The sequence below is a fragment of the Acinonyx jubatus genome, chromosome A3, assembly GCF_027475565.1.
Source record: "Acinonyx jubatus isolate Ajub_Pintada_27869175 chromosome A3, VMU_Ajub_asm_v1.0, whole genome shotgun sequence".
Taxonomy (NCBI): domain Eukaryota; kingdom Metazoa; phylum Chordata; class Mammalia; order Carnivora; family Felidae; genus Acinonyx; species Acinonyx jubatus.
Genome location: NC_069388.1, coordinates 18081627 through 18101723, shown reverse-complemented (window position 1 = coordinate 18101723; position 20097 = coordinate 18081627). Strand labels below are relative to the sequence as shown.

Below are 20097 nucleotides of genomic sequence, written 5' to 3'. Positions count from 1 at the left end.
TCTTAAGCAGACTCCACGCTCAGCACAGAGCCTGACGTGGGAATTGATCTCATGACTCTGGGATCATGACCTGAGCCGAAATCAAGAGTTAGACACTCAACTGACTGAGACACCCAGGCACCCCTAGATGTGGTATTTTAAAATAAGATTTCCTAGAAGTCATTCATAAAAACCATCTGGGGCTCTGTTGCTTGGAGGCACTTTTCCATTTAATCAATGGGTTTTGGTAAATTCTGGTATATGGGTTCATTAGAATCAATTTTAGGAACTTATATTTTCAAGGAAAACCATTTCTGACAAATTTTCATGTATATTAACAAAGTTTAACACAGAGCTTTCTTATTTTTCCTTCTCCTCTAACATAGAACTTTCTAATACATTTTAGTTCTTTATATCTGGAAGTAAAGACTCTATTCCTTATACCTGGCATTGTGCTTCTCATGTTTGATCTCTTATCTTCTGCTTTGCATGGTTTTTCTTTCCTTCTTCTTTTTCCCTCCTTGTGTTCAAAGAACCAGCTCCTAGTTTTATTTATCAAGGCTACTTGTTTTTTTTGCTTTCTAATTTATTAATTTCTGCTTCTAACTTTAATAATTCCTCCCTCCTAAAATATCCTTGTCCTCCCCTTACATCTGCTAATAGCTCTTCTGGGAGAGTTCTAATTCAAAAAATACTTTTTTCACAAAGAAATAAAAAAGTCATCATTCCATTATAATAACAATGAGATAAAATTATTCATATTAGCAATGCATAAAAATATCCAATGATGTCAAGTGCATGAAGTAGGGCTGCATATTGATATAAGCATTCTGACAGGCAATTTAGTGGTATGTATGAAAAGGTTAAGTGGGTATGCATTTAAACAAACTATTCTCCTTCTAGCAATTTATGCTTAGACAGCTAACTAGACCTGTGGGCATAGATGTATTTGGAAGGATATCTTTAGAGTATTATTTCTAGTGGTGAAAATTAAGAGATTGAATAAATGATGACATACCCATATAAGAAAATACAGTGCAGTGTAGCCATTAAAAAGGATGTGATAGGTTTATGTTTTGAGTTGATATAAAAAAGCTGGTTAAATATAACAATATATGATTCTACTTACATAATTACATTGCATAGAATCTGGAAGGCTATTTATTTTTATTTATTTAAAAAATTTTTTTAATTACACTTATTTATTTTTGAGAGACAGAGTGAGACAGAGCATGAGCGGGGAGGGGCATAGAAAGAGGGAGACACAGAATCCAAAGCAGGCTCCAGGCTCTGAGCTGTCAGCACAGAGCCCAACATGGGGCTCAAACCCACGAACTGTGAGATCATGACCTGAGCCGAAGTCAGACACTTAATCAACTGAGCCACCCAGGCACCCCAGGAAGGCTATTTTTTTAAGTTTATTTATTTATTTTGAGAGAGAGAGGGTGTGAAAATGGGAGGGGCAGAGAGAGAGGGAGAGAAAGAGGATCCCAAGCAGGCTCCACGCTGCCAGTGCAGAGCTCAATGAAGGGCTCAAACCCACAAACCGTGAGATCATGACCTGAGCCGAAACCGAGTCAGATGCTTAACCAGCTGAGCTACCCAGGCACCCCTGGAAGGCTATTGATCAAAGTGTGAAGGTGGTTATTTCTGCTGGCATGCAGTGCATCTTTCATATTCATCATTTTATGACATTCTTTCCAGAAGTATGCCTTATCAGAAAAAAAATTTAGAAAAGAATTCCCAGTTGTTTACACTTTTGGGGGTATAGACAATAAACACTTATTAGATGCTATGCTGGGCATGGGAGCTGGGCATGGGAGATGATAAGGAAAAGGAGAATTAGCGCAGTTCCTTACTTGGATAGTGGAGTGAAGTTCATTTTGGTTCCCTAGAGTGCACAGAGGGTTGACGGAAGGGGTATTCCCCCCAGGAAGTACAGACTTGGTGAGACAAAGCAGGAGTCCCCTGAAAATCCAACAGGGAGGGCAGGCCTCTTACCTTGCCAACTCTATTGAGATATTTTGGGTTTCCTCCCATCCTGAGATATAGGCTTCCTTCTTTCTCTCCAGACTCAGCCTCCTGCACACACTCAACATCTCTCACTAGTGTCCTGGGCTCCTGTCCTTCAAACTACCCACAATTCCCTAAGTGTGCCACATATCTTGTGTCTCCCTGTCTTTCTTGATGTGGTTCCTCTCTATAGAACACTAATTCCTTCCACTTCTCCCTAGAATGACATCCTTTGTTCTCCAAGATCCAGCTTGTGGTAGATTAGATGATTATTCAGCAAATATTTACAGTTTTTCACTATAGCTCCATGTAAGGAATGTACTTTATTATACCTTGACTTTGGACTTCTGTGATATGACCTACTTTGGCCAATGGGATATTAGTACACATGATGTGAGCAGAGGCTTAAAATGGACTTGCATGTTGGACTTTGTCTCTTGTATGTCTGTCTTTTGCCATGATAATGAAGTAGCAATTGGTCCAAGGAGGCCCAAAATGCATAGAATAGACTTGAACCAAATTCATGTCCTGGAGCCAAGCCCATAAAAGCCCAGATAAGATCAAGGTCAAGTTACCTGAGTGAGAAATTTACAAGTATGTATTATTGTTTGACACTGAGATTATTTCAGTGTTTGTTATGCAGCAGTAGCTGACTGACACACAGTTAATAAGGTCTCTTGCTCTTGTTTGCTGCATTATGGACTTCTTCTCTAGGGTCCCCTCAAATTCTATCTCCCCTATTTATATCAGATAAACTTTTATCACACTGTATTATGATTTATACCTGGTTACATGCAATGTGAACTTCTAAGTACACCTAAATGTTCTGTGACATTTTTAGTCAAATTTTCATTCAACTAAACATTCAAATAGTCAAATGAACATTCAACTAATAGCTAAAAATTGTGATTAGTGAGCAAGTTACACCAAGATCTGTGAGCATATATTGCAACAAATGTTAACATATAATGGCTTGATATTTTCATGTATCCCCTGGAGGACAGTGAGAACAGCCCATTGAATCTGTCTCAAATGACTGAAAAGAATATGGGAAGGCACCATGAATTTGGCCCTAGGGGAGGAAATAAAAGGTCAAAACACCTACCTCCTTTGAAGCAGTGTCTTAGTCTGTTGGGGCTACCATAACAGATTATAATAGATTAGGTAGGTGGCTTATAAACAACATAAATTTATTTCTCACCATTCTGGAGGCTAGGAAGGCCAAGAGCAAAGTGCTGGCAGATTTGGTGTCCAGGGAGGATCCACTTCTGGCTTCATAGGCGACCTTCTTTTCAGTGGGTCCTCACATGGTGGAAAGGGTGAAGGTACTCTCTGGGATCTCTTTCATAAGGGCACTAATCCCATTCATGAGGGCTCTACCCTCATGACCTAATCATCCCCAAAAGGCCCCACCTTCTAATAGCATCACAGTGGAGATTAGGTTTCAACATATGAATTTTGGGAGTGATACAAACATTCAGTTTATAGAAAGCAGTAATTGAAAATTATAGGGCATCCAAAGCTGTCTAGGTGTTTGAAAAAAAAGCAAGTCTTCACCAACAAAGACCGAAGGCAGTGTGGTGAAAGGTGTTTACTATTGTCTGGGTTGGGAATAGACGCATGCCTGAATGATTTATGACCACATTTTGCCTTGCATTGTGAGAAACTTCTCATCTTATTGTTGATTTGTAAAATACCAAGGCCAAAATTGAGTCTAGTCTGGAGGAAGGAGTCACCTATGATTTTGGCAAGGCTGTAAATCACCAGAATCTAGTCCAGGGTCAATACCAGCACTTGGCACATGTTTTATATAGGTGTGTAATTGAACAAATCAACAGACAAATGAATATTTAAGTATGTAGAAAGGAGATTAGGCAGGTCCTCTACAAACCAATCAATCTGCAGAGATATTCCAGAATGTGAGTGTCTCCAGGAACCCTGGAAAAACGTGGGTGACCCCATCTTAAATCTGAGAATCAACTTAAAGAAGTCCAGTTATGTGGGCAGTATTGCTGAACGATTTTTTTTCCACATATATTACAAGCCTTAAAAATGTCAGTGCCCTTTGACCTAAAGTACTATACCTAGGGAGCTCTCCTGAAGGAATTACTCAGAGATGTAGATAAAGATCTAAAATCATGTTCATAACATGGTTATTTGTAATAGCAAAGGAACAGGCTTGTGAGCACAAACTGCTTTGTGACATGTCCGTTACTGTGGGTACTGTTGAATGTGCTGCATCATCTGGCTTCAGAGACATAGGCCAATTTAATTCAAAGAGACCAGCCTGGAAGAAGGGAGAGGGAGAGGGCAAGGGAGCTGGGTCGACACAGAGAGAGAGGAAAGGAGGAGGAGAGAGACAGGGATGGAATCAGGGAGAGAGAGAAACAAACAGAAAGACAGACGGGGACAGAACAAAGATAACAGTTCCTGGTGAGTAGCATGTGGTGAATAAATGTTTGTGGAATAAAGACTTGAAGGGAGAAAGAGTCAGAGATAGGAATGGACTCAGAGGCAGGTCCCCAGCTCCCTGACCACATTAGACCTCACTGACCCTGGAGCGCCCACTGTTAAGGTCCTGGCCATGTGGGAAGGAGGCTGGCAGCAGGGCCAGGAGAGGGAGAAGAGGGCTCTCTGCATGGGGCTGTGGAGCCCCTGGGTGAGCAGTGGAGGAGGAAGAAGTCCCAGGGCCGCCCTGGCTCTGTTATGGATTGGAGGCAACAGAGACCAGGCTCAGGTCATTCAAGGGAGGAGGATGCCATGTTCTAAGACCCCCACTGCCTTAGCTTGTGCTAATGTATCTCCCACCTTCCATGAATTCCTGTTTGCTGTGGGAGTCAATTTACTAATTTTATTTTTTTGTTTTCCTTCCTATACATTTTTAACAAATTTTACTTTTTAAAAATTTACTTCCAAATTAGTTAGCATATAGTGCAACAATGATTTCAGGAGTAGATTCCTTAGTGCCACTTACCCATTTAGCCCATCCCTCCTCCCACAACCCCCCCAGTAACCCTCAGTTTGTTCTCCATATTTTTGAGTTTCTTCTGTCTTGTCCCCCTCCCTGTTTTTATATTATTTTTGTGTCCCTTCCCTTATGTTCATCTGTTTTGTCTCTTAAAGTCCTCATATGAGTGAAGCCATATGATTTTTGTCTTTCTCTGACTAATTTCACTTAGCATAATACCCTCCAGTTCTATCCACGTAGTTGCAAATGGCCAGATCTCATTCTTTTTGATTGCTGAGTAATACTCCATTGTATATATATACCACATCTTCTTTATCCATTCACCCATTGATGGACATTTGGGCCCTTTACGTACTTTGGCTATTGTTGATAGTGCTGCTATAAACATGGGGGTGCATGTGTCCCTTCGAAACAGCACACACACCTGTATCCCTTGGATAAATACCTAGTAGTGCAATTGCTGGGTCATAGGGCAGTTCTATTTTTAGTTTTTTGAGGAACCTCCACACTGTTTTCCAGAGTGGCTGCACCAGCTTGCATTCCCACAATTTATGAATTTTAATTGAGAAATGCTGTTCTGATGTTGAAGATGCCTTTGTATATTCTTGGGATGATTTTAGAACTTATCCTTCAATTACTTCAAGTTGGTCATTTCATGCATTATTCAGATCTCAGAAGAGGGGTTATTTTCTCCTTTTCCACCTCTTGGTGGACTAGTGTGTGTACATGTATACACATGCAGATGCATGTGTGTGGGGGTGGGGTGGGTACACGTTTGATGGATTGTGTTTTCCTTAGTTCTTTGGCTCAGAGTTCCTGCTTCCACTGAAGGAGTTCAGCTTTGGGATCATCTTGCCTTCCCATCCTGCTCTCTGGTCTGCAATGCAGCATCGCATCTCAAATAGCCTTTTCATTGGATCTCCCCTGCCTCCGACATCACACCCACACACTGTGTGTGTGTGAGTAGCAGTCCTTATGGAAGGCTTGGTGCAATAGAGAGGTTTCATACAAGCAGCTCAGCCGCTTCTCTGCCTCAAGCTCCCAGCTTCCCCACCTTTTTGCCATGCCAGGCACCCTTCAGAAGACCAATTCTCTCCCTTCAACGTAAAGCAACAATTTAAGTCTGCACCCTTTCCTCAGTCTCAGGGTTTACATTTCCACACCTGCAGCATCCTCACTGTGCTTTATAAACAAAAGACTACCCTGTCCTTCCATTTTTAGTAGCAAAGAGCCAGCAAGGACTCTGAAATATGAGGCTGTCTTAACTTGAGCTTCCAGAAGCTGACTCGGAGAAGAGGACTCACACGAAAATTATTTATTTAAGCATTCCCAGAACAAGAAAATGGGTGGGTGGGTGAGGTGGGGGGGGGAGGGTGGATGGGAACGTGGGACCTGGAAAGGAGGCCAAGCAAAGATGTGACAGCAAGTAGCATCCAAGGAGGGCGGCTTTGGCTCAGTCCCTCATGGGAACTCTGGGGACACCTTAAAACTGCCCCCACCAGGGAGCAACAGAGCTGGAGGACTATTCCCCTATGTTTGCCAGTCATTTGCTGGGGCTGGCCCTAGGGGGGCAAACCTTCTCAGGGTGCAGGCATGGGGAGAGAAAGCACAGGAGGTCCAGCCAGTGTAAAACACAGCCCGGGGGCAAAGCACGGACAGAGGCTGCTGCCCAGCCTTTCATTCCCCTCCCTTACCCAACCACACAAAGGAAAGGGAGTTGTGTGGAGAATAATTTCCTCACTGATGTGAGTCACGGCACCCCATGGAAAGCAGAAACCGCTATCACTGAGGATGAGGTGTCGACCTGTGTGCTATGATAAAAAATCTATTTGGTTTCCATGCCCAGTTCCTCACACAGAGCTCCTAAAATTCTTGTAACTTCTTAATTGATAGGAATACCTTTCATTATTTATAACAAGCCCTTTCTTAAAATAAATTTTCTAAGTCTTTCTATTTTGAGAGAGAGAGAATCCCAAGCAGGCTCCGTGCTGTCAGCACTGAGCCCAAAGTGGGGCTTGATCCCACGACCCTGGGATCACGATCTGAGCCAAAATCAAGAGTTGGAGGCTCAATAGACTGAGCCACTTAGGTGCCCCCTATATCAGGCCCCTTTTAATCACAACTGAGTTTGTGCTAATAAGGTGACTTAGGATGGGGCCCCATGTAGACACCTAGTCACCAGAAGGATCAAGCAATTACAGGACTGGAATTTTCAGCTCCACCCACCGATGTAAGGAAAGTAGGCGCTGCAAATTAAGTTCCATAAAGACTCTTGAACAAGGAATCTGATGGGCTTCTGGGTTGGTGAACACATCCACGTGCCAGGAGGGTGTCAACCCCTTGATCCAGGGGGACAGGAGCTCCTGAGCTCAGGACGTTTGCTGATTTCACCCCGTGCACCTCTCTGTTTGGCTATGCACCTATATCCTTTGTAATATCCTTTATAATAAACTGGGAATTGTAAGTCAATATTTCCCTGAGCTTTGTGAGCCGTTCTAACAAATTAATCAAACCCGAGGACGAGGGGATTGTGGGAACCTCTGATTTATAGTTCAGTTGGTATCTGAACTGGTTTCTGAACAGGGGGCTGTCTTGTAGGACTGAGCCCTTAGCCTGTGGGATCTGCTGCTATCTCTAGGTAGACAGTGTCAGAACCCAGTTCAAGTGTGGGACACCTGGTTATGATTCAGTGAGAATCAGAGAACTGCTTGGTGGTGTTGGAAAAACAGTCCAGGGCATGAGCTATAGTCTTCCAGGCCCTTCTTCCATTTTCCTACCCCTTTTAGGGTTCTCTTCACTTCTTAGCATGACTGCAGGGCACTCATAACCAGAAGACAAGGGTGAGCAGCCACACCAAGTCCCGGGATCCGCCCCTCAGAAGCTGCACAGGGAACTGCTCAGCAGCCCTCATAGATGGGGCATCTCGGGCTCTCTCTGAGACAATGCCCCCACCCCAGGCCACGGAGCCCTGGCCACACAGCTGGCAACTGCTCTTTCAGATTCTGCCCTGTCCGACTCTGGTTGCTAGATGCAAGGGGCAGGCTAGCGTCCTGAGATGCAGTTGTCTTGTTTGTGGCTCTCTGTTTCACACTGGAAGCAAGGTGGCCAGTGTTGTTAACCAGGCCCTGGCCTTTGTGGGCTCTCTGACCAGCCCACATGATGAGAAATCTGCTGTTTCCCCACTTCAGGGATCCAGTCTCAGGTGCTGGAGTCACCTGCATCGACTCCTTGAGTCTGAGCAGGGGGCTGCTAGTGGGCTCTGATCTCCTGGGCTGTTCCTCAGAGCACCCAGTATTGCCTCCCCTGGAATTAACTCTCCTAACAAGGAAAACAGGGTGGGTGGGATTCAGCCCGGATCTTGGCCATCAATACTTTTCCAGGGAACTTTTGCTCTAGCTGAGCCTGATTCTCTTCCCTCAGTTCGGCAGCACCTTTCTCTGCTGCTCTTTGCAGAAGTGTCTCTGGGCTGAACAGACACATGGAGAATTCCTCTCTACGCACCACATAACTGAATACCGTGTTGGGCAGTCGGCCAGCCACAGAGAGGCCTCTGAAAACCAGAGTCGGCCGCAGACCCAAGAGGGGCCGTACAGACTTTCTGTGGTTTTCTGTGCTCCTCCCCTCAGGTACTATATCCACACCATTGGGGGAGTGACATTGAAAACACACGCATTTATTTCCACCTCCTCCCCAGACCTTCAAAATGCTAGTAGAGAAATTACAACTGAAAAAGCATATTGAAAAAAGAAACAGCATATATCCACAAAGACAAAGAATTGGAGAGTATACAGGAACAGATGACAGATGTCAAGAAAATTTTGGAAGCTAGAAAGTCACTGGTAGTTGATTTCAAAGAGAAGAGAAAGCTGAAATTTAAACCTGCAAGGGGAGGTCGTGTGTATAAGAAGTAGCAAGTGGATTCCTGGCTGCAGGATTCCAACTGGAACGTCCTTGAAGATGGGGATAAGAGGTGGGGCTGAAAACAGGAGGTACATCTTGGCTGTCTGTCTGAGGGGCAGTGAGACACCCAGATGTCTTCTCCCATCCGACACAACCTTCCCTCACAGCGAAGAAGTTGGACAGTTCAAACCAAGAGGGTCTGGACTGAGAGTTACCAGACACAATTTAGAACAGGGAACTGTACTGAAAATGGGCAGTAAGTGAAAGTCTGTGAGTGGCAACCACCTTCCCCTGCCCCCCAATTCACTCAATTCAACTTCCCACCCAACAGCCGGAGCGATGGCAGACAGGCTTACATCATCTGGGAGGAAGAATGGAAGTTTCCTCTCTGGGGAAACAAACTAGGCCAAGAGAGAGAAAGGGCCTACTGACAGTTGTTATTGTCCCCGTGGAACAGCTGGGTCCCCACCTGATCACCCTACTGTGAAGACCACTTGTGGATGAGCCCCACCCAGACACCCGGACTCTAAATCAGCATTTTGGTGCCTTTACACTTAAATCTAAGCAGATGGCCAAGCATCACGTGACTTTGGAGGGGAGCTTCTGACATGAAAGAGACACAAATCACCAATCATTCAACCAACCACAGCAGGGGGAAGCTGAGAATGCAGAAAGCAAAAGACAATTGCAAGTAAATCCTAAACTTCATAAGTCTAGTATCTAAGAAAATAAGAGAGGGGCGCCTGGGTGGCTCAGTCAGTTAAGCGTTCATTTCTTGGTTTCGGCTCAGGTCATGGTCTCACAGCTTCGTGAGTTCGAGCCCCACATTGGGCTCTGTGCTGGCAGTGCGGAGCCTGCTTGGGATTTTGTCTCTCTGCCCCTCCCCAACTTGCACTGTCTCTGTCTCTCTCAAAATAAATAAATAAACTTAAAAAAAAAAAAAAAACCAAAAGGGTAAGCTACAAAAATAAACATCCAGAGAATAAGAACTCTTAAAAATTCAAAATATGATAGAAATTTTAAAAGTTGAGTAGATGAATTTGGGTATAATTTGAGGAATTCTCTCAGACTGTAGAAGAAAATTACAAAGAAACAGAAGACAGGAAAAGAGAGGTAAAAATATTTAAGGGTCCGGGAACCTGGGTGGTTCAGTCACTTAAAATGTCCAACTTCAGCTCAGGTCATGATCCCATGGTTCGTGAGTTCAAGCCCCATATCAGGCTCTCTGCTGTCAGCATGGGATCCTGCTTCAGATCCTCTGTCTCCCTCTCTCTGCCCCTCCCCCATGCTCTCTCACTCTTTCTCAAAAACAAATAAACAATTCTTAAAAATATTTAAGGTTCAGTCCAGAAGATCCCACAACTAATGTAAATTTCAGAGAGAAAATGAGGGAAAGAAATGATCACACCAGTAGACCTGATAGAAAATAAAAACAAGCACAAACAAACAAAAGGAAATAACCTAATGCCTATAACTGAGAGAACAGATAAATTGCGGTGTCTTCATGCAACAGAATGCTATACTACAATGTAAAGTTAACGAACAATAGCCATGTGCATAGATGACTCTTAGGAACAATATTGAAGGACATTCAAGCCACAGAAGAATGTCATTTCTGTGTGTGATGCCATTTCTATGGTGTTCAAAAGCAAGCTAAAGTAAACAAGCTATGGTTTCATGGCACATACACATGTAGTAAACAAGAAGAGTGAATTAGGGGCCCCTGTGGGGCTCAGTCAGTTAAGCATCTGACTCTTGATTTCGGCTCAGGTCATGATCTTGTGGTCTTGAGTCTCTCTCAAAGTAAATAAACTTAAAAAAAAAGAAAAGAAAAGTGAATTGAAAAAAAAAATACCACGAGAGTGATTCTGTGGCTGGTGAAGAGTGAGAGCATGGGCTCAGCACAGGAAGGCAGGGTAGGGACTGGCACCAGAAAAGAACATATAGGGAAGTTCAAGGAATTGGGAATATTCTATCTCCTAAGTCGGATGGTGGGTTCATGGGCATTTGTTTTACTACTATGGTTCAGGATTTACATTACTCATATTCTTTTATATATGTTCTCTCTCATACACACACACGTTCTCATGTGCATGTGCATGCATACATGAGCTAAGAATTTTTCCCTTCGTTGAGGATGTGAGTTTCCCAATTAGAAGGCCCCTAACAGTCCAATGCAACACAGGATATAATCTATACCAAAGCATATTTTTATAAAATTTTAGAGCATCAGAAGTGAAGAAACTATCATAAAAGCAGTAAGACAAAGGAAAAATACAAAAACCTGAGTATCAGGGGCGCCTGGGTGGCTCAGTCAGTTCAACGTCGACTCTTGGTTTTGGCTCAGGTCATGATCTTGTGGCTTTGTGGGTTTGAGTCCCGCATCAGGCTCTGTGCTGGCAGCATGGAGCCTGCTTGGGATTCTCTCTCTCTCCTCTCTCTCTCTCTCCCCCTACTCCACTTGTGCTGTCTCTGTCTCTTTCAAAATAAATAAATAAACTTAAATTATTAAAAAAAACCCTGAGAATCAGAATAGTCTTGGTCTTCTCATCAGAAAGACTGGAAATAGAAGACTACATTCCTTCTAGATTCTGAAGGAAGACAATTCCTATCTCAAATTCTACACCTATCAACACAGCAAATGAGAGAGCAGAATTAAGATAAATTCAGACAAGTTAGGCCTCAAAAGTTTTATCTTCCATGTACCCCTTCTCTAAATGAAAGAATGTGCTCCACCAAAAGGAGCCAGTAAATCAAGAAAGAGGAAACCGTGGAAACCAGGGCACAGGGATTCAGATATAGAAGAGACAAAAAGAATACAAAGGGTTTTAGTCCTCAAAACAGCTGGAAGCAGGCACAGAGGACAGGGCAGTTTGGAGCAAGAGAACAAGAGAATTCCAGGAGAAAATTCTCTACAAGAAACATGCAACTGTTCAGTTACCTAATATTTAAGTGAATGGAGAGATTTATAGTTCTATGCAATAGTTTCATGAAGAATTATTGATTGGCAATAGGAAAACTAAGGAAACTAAGGAAACTTAGGAAAATGAAGCCAAAACAAACATAAAGAGGCAATTTGTTTACTCTAGGGAAAGTCAAAAGTTGTATAGGAAAGGACATGTAAATATAAGATTCTAAGTGGCTCATTAGTATGTAATATTTACATAATCCTGATAATGCTGAATATTGACTGAACCAAGAATTATGATATAATTACGTAGGCAGAATGAGGGCAGTAGCAGTGTGTTTGCGGGTGAGAGTGTGTGGAATTTAAGAGACCTGAATCTGTGTCTTCTGTCGTTGTAAATAAATGTTTAATTTCCAAAATAAAAAGAATCAACCAAAATAGCAGGATAGGGAACACTCCTCAATTCAATTTGTGAGGCTATCTAACCCTGACCCAAAGCTAGACAAGGTCAGCAGAAGGTAGGGTTTTACAGCCAGTTTTGCTCATAAGCATAGATGCGGAAGATTTAGTGAAAATGTTAGCATGCCGAATGCCAGCAGAACCAAGCTGGTTCTATCTTGGTAATGCAAAGTTGGTCCAATTTTTTAAAAAAAGTATTAATATAAATCATCACAATAACGGCTTAGAGGAGAAAATCTACATGATTATCTTGATAGGCACAGAAAAAGTATTTGATAACATTTGGCACTCATTTATGTTAAACATAATCTTAGCCAACCAGTAGAAGGATATTTCTTTAATTTGATGAAACTCTCTAACAATATTTTACAGAAAATAGAGTGCTTTTTCTTTTTTTTTGCAAATACACTACTTAAATGGTGAACTATTAGAAACATTCCCTTTAAAAGCAGGAAGATGAGGGCACCTGGCTGGCTCAGTCAGTGGAGCATGTGACTCTGGATCTCGGGGTTATGAATTCAAGCCCCACGTTGGGTGTACAGATTACTTAAAAATCATTTAAAATCAGGAAGTGATGGGGGGGAGGCCCTAACACCTTTCTGTTCAACATTGTACCTGCGGAGCCTAGCCAGGCAGAACAGTAAGAAAAGAAAAATAAATAAATGATAGAAAGATTATCAAGGGAGAAAAAAAAAACAACTCTGTCTTGTTCTGAGGAAACAAGATTCTGGCTCAGAATTCTAGAGCCACCAAACTCACAAATGAGAAAACAGAATTACAACAAGTTAGATTGGTCTCAAAAAATTCATCTTCTATGTGCCCTATGTTAGTTTCTCTATTGCTGTTGTAACAAATTGCCACAAATTTAGTCGCTTAGAATAACACACATTTATTCTCTTGCAGTTCTGGAAGTCTGAAATTAGTTTTACAGGGGTTAAAATTAAAGTGTCAACAGGGCTGTGTTCCTCTGGGAAGCTCTAGAAAATCTGAGATTTCTCATTTTTTCAGCTTCTAGGTGTCACCCATATTTTTTGGCCTGGGGCGCCTTCCTGAACTATCATGGAACCACGCCACTGCAAAATTTGTTCCCACCATCACTTCGTCTCTCTCTGCTACTGTCATCACATAGCTTTCATTGCCTCTGACCCCTTCTGCCTCCCTCTCAAAAGGACCCTTGTGGATTGGACCCACCTGGGTAATCCAGGCAAATCTCCCATCTCAACGTCCTTAATTTAGTCACATCTACAAAGTCCATTTTATCATGTAAGGTAACATATTCATAGGTTTTGGGGATTGGGATGTGAACATCTTTGGGGGTTCACTGTTTGGCACATCACTTCCATATCATCATTCACAGGTTATATGATTGTTTATACAAAAAAAGCCAAGATAGGGGCACCTGGGTGGCTCAGTCAGTTAAGTGTCTGACTTTGGCTCAGGTCATGACCTCACAATTCGTGGGTTCAAGCTCCACATCAGACTCTGTTCTGACAGCTCAGAGCCTGGAGCCTGCTTCAGATTCTTGTCTCCCTCTCTCTCTGTCCCTCCCCTGCTCACACTCTGTCTCTCTCAAAAATGAATAAACATTAAAAAAAATTTAAAAAAAGAAAAAACCAAGATAATTTACATACTATTATAATTAATATGAGAGTTTAGCAAGGCAACTCTTTTCCTATGGCTCAGACACACAGATTGGAAAGTATAATTTTTAAAAAGATGTTCACTTACAACGTTAAAAAAGAAATTCTATTACACCTAAACAAATCTAGAAAAATATAAATTCTAAAAATAAAATTTAAAAGGATTCTCATTAAAAAAAGAAATTATAAAATACTTTGCAATGAATCTAACAAAAGATGCTTAAAACCTCTATGAAGACAATTATAAAAAATGATAGAAAAATGTTAAAGATGAATTAAACAGGGAAACATATTATGAACATAGGAAAAGTTAATATGATAAAGATGGATTCAAATCCAGAATATATAAATAACGAATAAGTCAATAATTTAAAAAAACTCAATAGAAAAAAGTAAAAAAATAAACAGGCAAATCATACAACAAGACACCAGAATGGCTAATATAAAAGATGCTCAACATCATCATTATTCAGAGAAATGCAAACTAAACTATCATGAAGTATCATTTTAAATCCATCAGATTGGGAAGTTAAAGTCTGATAGTTTCAAATGTTGCTGGTCATATGGAGAAACGGGAACTCTCCTACTCTGCTGAAGCAAGTGCGAGTTGGTACAAGCACTTCAGAGACCACACAGGCAATATTTACAGGTAAGATGCACAAGGATACATATGCCCTGTGACCCAGGATTTCAATTCATCAGTATATGAATCACAAAGGATGCCACGGGTGTATATACCCTAGGTCCTCACACTTGTGTATGAGGAGACATTTATAAGAACGTTCATTACAATACTGTAACAATAAAAATAGGAAACAATCCAGATATCTATCGAGAAGAGAATGGATAAATAAATTTAGCTAGGTATATTCAAATAATGAGATGCTGTACGTCAGAAAAATTAGTGAACCACAGCTATACATATTATTGTGGATGATTCTCAAAAACACGTTAAGAAAAGAAGTTTTTAGGAAGTACTGTGCCATTTTTATAAAACTTGAAAACACGAAAAGACAATACATTTGGTAATATAGACATATCTAGTGAAAGTATAAAAAGACACATATGGGAATATTAGACACTGATAAAAAGCAAATATGGTTTTGCTTTGACAGGGGGAATGAAATCAGGGAGGGTAACACAGAGCTTCCATGATAAATGGAATGCTTTATTTCTTAATAAATAAGAAATATTTATTTCTAGTGATGGGTATTCACCGTTATTTATCTCTCAGAATGAAATAGCACTGTATGCTTCTTGTTCAGAAACATGAAGGGAGAGGAGAGTGGAATTGAGGGGGAGGTGAAGGAAGGTACAGAAGATTCTTGCTTTTTAAAACTTTGCACTCCTGGTTGACCTTTTAAACTATACACAATTGTGGCTTCAATAAAAGTCAATATTATAAAAATAATAAAGGTTTGAGACGGGGAGTAATATGTGACATATTTCTGTAAGACCTTTATTTGTAGATGCTTTATCTCAGCACTCTTCAAATTTGGTCATTAGGCAAGTATGGGTTGATGATCCTGTCTGCCATGAGCTAGATACAGAATCGAGCCTAAGTGTTTAGGAGCTTTTATAGCAATTTTAGACAGACTTGACACATGCTAAATCTAATAATTAAAAATGGGGATTATATTTTGTATTTCATTATAATTTCACTTTTTTCTAGAAATAAACTCTTATTTAACAAAAGTATTACAGGGTAATGAATTGAAAACAAACAACTAGTCCTGATCCATTGCTCTTTAATGAAAATTGCTATCTACATGATTTCTATTTCTTTTTCTATAACACATAGGTTTTGTTCATTGGGGATCTTGTGCTCTACTCCTAAAATATTAATGTTCAGTGTGGGAGTCCAGAATTGTTTTGTTTGGTCTGGATATGCGTCTTGCATAAAAGGTGTGGCTATTCAATGCGTGCATTTCCCCCATAGACACATGTAAATATAGTTGCAACTTCCTGTTAGTAAACAGTAAGTCTTTAAATTTAGAATTAGGTGGCGAGGTTGACATGTAGAAGTGTAATAAACTGGATTGCTTTCAAAGCACTATCTTTTCTAGTTAATTGTTAACTCACCAGGTTGCTGTTTTTCTTAATTGTATCAAATATCACATGGTATGTGAAAACACTACAGATATGGTTTAAGGTATTTCATGGACTTTTTGTATGATAAATGGACCTTATACTATAGAGAAATGAAAAACATACATTAATAAAATATTATCATCCTATGGAACCAGAAAAGACCCCGGATAGCCAAAGCAATCTTGAAAAAGAAAACCGAAGCAGGAGGCATCACAATCCCAGACTTCAAGCTGTATTACAAAGCTGTAATCATCAAGACAGTATGGTACTGGCACAAAAACAGACATTCAGATCAATGGAACAGAATAGAGAACCCAGAAACGGACCCACAAACGTATGGCCAACTAATCTTTGACAAAGCAAGAAAGCACATCCAATGGAATAAAGACAGTCTCTTCAGCAAGTGGTGCTGGGAAAACTGGACAGCGACATGCAGAAGAATGATCCTGGACCACTTTCTTACAACATACACAAAAATAAACTCAAAATGGATGAAAGACCTAAATGTAAGACAGGAAGCCATCAAAATCCTCAAGGAGAAAGCAGGCAAAAACCTCTTTGATCTTGGCCGCAGCAACTTACTCAACACGTCTCCAGAGGCAAGGGAAACAAAAGCAAAAATGAACTACTGGGACCTCATCAAAATAAAAAGCTTCTGCACAGCAAAGGAAACAATCATCAAAATTAAAAGGCAACTGACACAATGGGAGAAGATATTTGCAAATGACATATCAGATAAAGGGTTAGTATCCAAAATCTATAAAGAACTTATCAAACTCAATGCCCAAAAAACAAATAATCTGAAGAAATGGGCAAAAGACATGAAGAGACACTTCTCCAAGGAAGACATCCAGATGGCCAACTGACACATGAAAACATGCTCAGTATCACTCATCATCAGGGAAATACAAATCAAAACCACAATGAGATACCACCTCACACCTGTCAGAATGGCTAATATTAACAACTCAGGCAACAACAGATGTTGGCGAGGATGCGGAGAAAGAGGATCTCTTTTGCGTTGTTGGTGGCAATGCAAGCTGGTGCAGCCACTCTGGAAAATGGTATGGAGGTTCCTCAAAAAACTAAAAATAGAACTACCCTACAACCCAGCAGTTGCACTACTAGGCATTTATCCACAGGATACAGGTGTGCTGTTTCAAAGGGGCACATGCACCCCCATGTTTATAGCAGCACTATCAACAATAGCCAAAGTATGGAAAGAGCCCAAATGTCCATCGATGGATGAATGGATAAAGAAAATATAGTACACACACACACACACACACACACACACACAATGGAGTATTACTCGGCAATCAAAAAGAATGAGATCTGGCCATTTGCAACTACATAGATGGAACTGGAGGGTATTATGCTAAGTGAAATTAGTCAGAGAAAGACAAAAATCCTATGACTTCACTCATACAGGATTTTAAGAGACAAAACAGATGAACATAAGAAAAGGGAAACAAAAATAATGTAAAAACAGGGAGGGGGACAAAACAGAAGAGACTCATAAATATGGAGAACAAACTGAGGGTTGCTGGAGGGGGTGTGGGAGGGGGGATGGGCTAAATGGGTAAGGGGTACTAAGGAATCTACTCCTGAAATCATTGTTGCACTACATGCTAACTAATTTGGATGGAAATTTTAAAAAATAAACAATAAAATAAAATAAATATTATCATCCGAGGAGAACCAAACCAAATCTCCTCACCAGTGCTTGGCAGCATGACTTCCTGAGAAGTTTCAGGCTCTGCGTGGCCTCCACCCTGGGATCCAAAATCTGCTTAAGGGCCCATGTGGCAGCTGGAACCAGTCTCCACGGGATTCTGCCTAAGATGCGGCACATCAGGGGCTTCTGAAATGTCCAAACATATCTGTTTTAGATCTTTTCCCCTGAAGACAAGACTCCTTTTTAAAAATTACTTTTTTTTTTGAAGCCAGAGTACTTACTGATTTCCAGGGTTCTCTTAGACCTGCCACTTGCCAAGGGAATTTTTTTGATAAAAATCTTTTAATCTTTCTGGAAGGCTAACAAAACATTGCACATGCCCGGCTTCCTATCGGACTTTTTCTATAATCTTTTCTCATCATAATGCTTTTTTCATCATAATGCTTTCTAAAGGACTTTATCGTTTGCTCTCTGGGCTCATTTAGCTATTTTAACATACCAATTTAGCATCTTTGCTACATTTTCTTGTTATTTTTCATTTCGTTCTTTATACGCTACTTAACACTTCTGTTTGAGTATTGTTATCTTCCACTCTTATACCAACGTGCTATTCTCGCATTCCCGTAGTTAATGTTCCACTTTGCATTTCATTCTCGCACTTTTTTTTTTAAGTTTATTATTATTTTTTTTAAGTAATTCTACACCGAAACTGGGGCTTGAACTCAGGACCCCAAGATCAAGAGTCCCCTGTTCTTCCGACTGAGCCAGCCAGGTGTCCCACTCAGGCTCTTTTAAAAGTAGGAATGTGAGGGGCGCCTGGGTGGCTCAGTCGGTTAAGCATCCGACTTTGGCGCAGGTCATGATCTCTCGGTCTGTGAGTTCGAGCCCCGCGTGGGGCTCTGTGCTGACCGCCCGGAGCCTGTTTCAGATTCTGTGTCTCCCTCTCTCTCTGCCCCTCCCCAGTTCATGCTCTGTCTCTCTCTGTCTCAAAAATAAATAAACGTTAAAAAAATAAATAAATAAATAAAAGTAGGAATGTGAGTGGTGCCTGGGTGGCTCAGACGGTTAAGCAACTGACTTCGGCTCAGGTCACGATCTCATGGTTCGTGGGTTCCAGCCCCGCATTGGGCTCTGTGCTGACAGCTCAGAGTCTGGAGCCTGCTTTGGATTCTGTGTCTCCCTCTCTCTCTGCCCGCCCCCCACTTGTGCTCGCTTTTTCTCTCTCAAAAATAAATAAAATGTAAAAAAAAAAAATTAAAAGTAGGAATGTGAGGTGGAAGCCTTTAGGAGGACAAACGTGGCATGGAAAGCAACAAAGATAGCCCTTCCAAAGCCTTGCACTCCTACCAGAGGTCTGGGCAGCTGACTCCCTGCCTCTGCTTTTTAAAAGCTTCCTCACCTCAGTGCCATCCCAATCCACTGAGTTGAGGGTTTAGCTGAAGTCGGAGACCTTGATTCTAGTGTCACCAACGCATGATTAGGTCATGTGGTCCCACTACACCATGTTTCTGAGGCGACACAGGTGAGGACAAGGTGGTGGAGTGAGAACAGATAGTGGAAAATGTCCCCAAAGATGAGGCGATCCAATAACTGATTAATGGCTTAGTCCCTAAAGCTCTGAAGCAACTCGAGTGGCTCAGTCTGGCTGCTGCAGAAGCCAGGGTAGAAGAGGATGGTGAGGTCCTACAGAGCCTGCAAGTTGACACGAGGTCACGGAGAGCCACAAGCTTAAGTACAGGAAAACAAGCGGACAGCGCCACGTCGGGCCAACAAGACCAGCTCAGGGACTGAGGAGCCCAGATCCAGAAGTCGAATCCAGGGGCTGGCAACAGCTCCAACCCACAGTTCGGAGCCAAGCGAGAGCGAAGCCGCAGGACAGCTGACTTCAGAGGTCACGTGACACGCCCCAGCCCGGCTCTAGTTGGCTACAAAAGCTCCGCCTCCCTGACGGGTCTTCACGAAGTCTTTTTTGGAAACTACATTTCCCAGAAGGCTTTGCGGCGCTTAGTTTTCCTACCTGGGTGGATGGGGCGGTGCCCGGTGTCCCCAGAGTCGACGGGTCTTTGAGAGGCAGGGGAAGAAGGCGCCCCGGGGGAGCGAAACCTTCTGGATTAAAACAGCGCATACACTAGAGGCAGGGAAGAGAGCCGCCACTCTGTCGCCTTCCTTTGCGCAAAGACCTCTGGGGAATGTAGTGCCATGGAGGTCTTCGGAGCCCGTGGCGCTCACCTCTCGCTGGGGTCTCGGGGGTCGCGGATGGGGCCGAAACCAGTGGGGAAGAGGAGGGCCAGAAGGGCCTTCCACACTGGCTCTCCCTTCTCCACCAGGTGGCGCCTAGCGCGAGCACCGACCCATTTGCCTCTTGGTTATCCCATGCTGGGAAAACATTCTACCCTATAGTCCTGAGAATTCAAGCTTAGATTTCCACTAAGAACTTTTTAGAGAGCTCTGCTGAGAAATG

The 20097-nt window shown here is 42.0% G+C and overlaps 1 long non-coding RNA gene across 1 annotated transcript in view; it reads right to left on the bottom strand.

The window, feature by feature from the left end:
* The window catches only part of LOC128311115 (uncharacterized), a 54794-nt gene extending 35290 nt beyond the window's left edge, over nucleotides 1-19504 (bottom strand). The window contains exons 1-2 of the long non-coding RNA XR_008289097.1: nucleotides 19036-19504; nucleotides 17679-17822 (exon numbers count right to left, since the gene is read on the bottom strand). This is a non-coding gene — a long non-coding RNA (uncharacterized LOC128311115). The remainder of the gene's footprint in view (nucleotides 1-17678; nucleotides 17823-19035) is intronic.
* Between the last annotated feature and the right edge of the window lie 593 nt (nucleotides 19505-20097).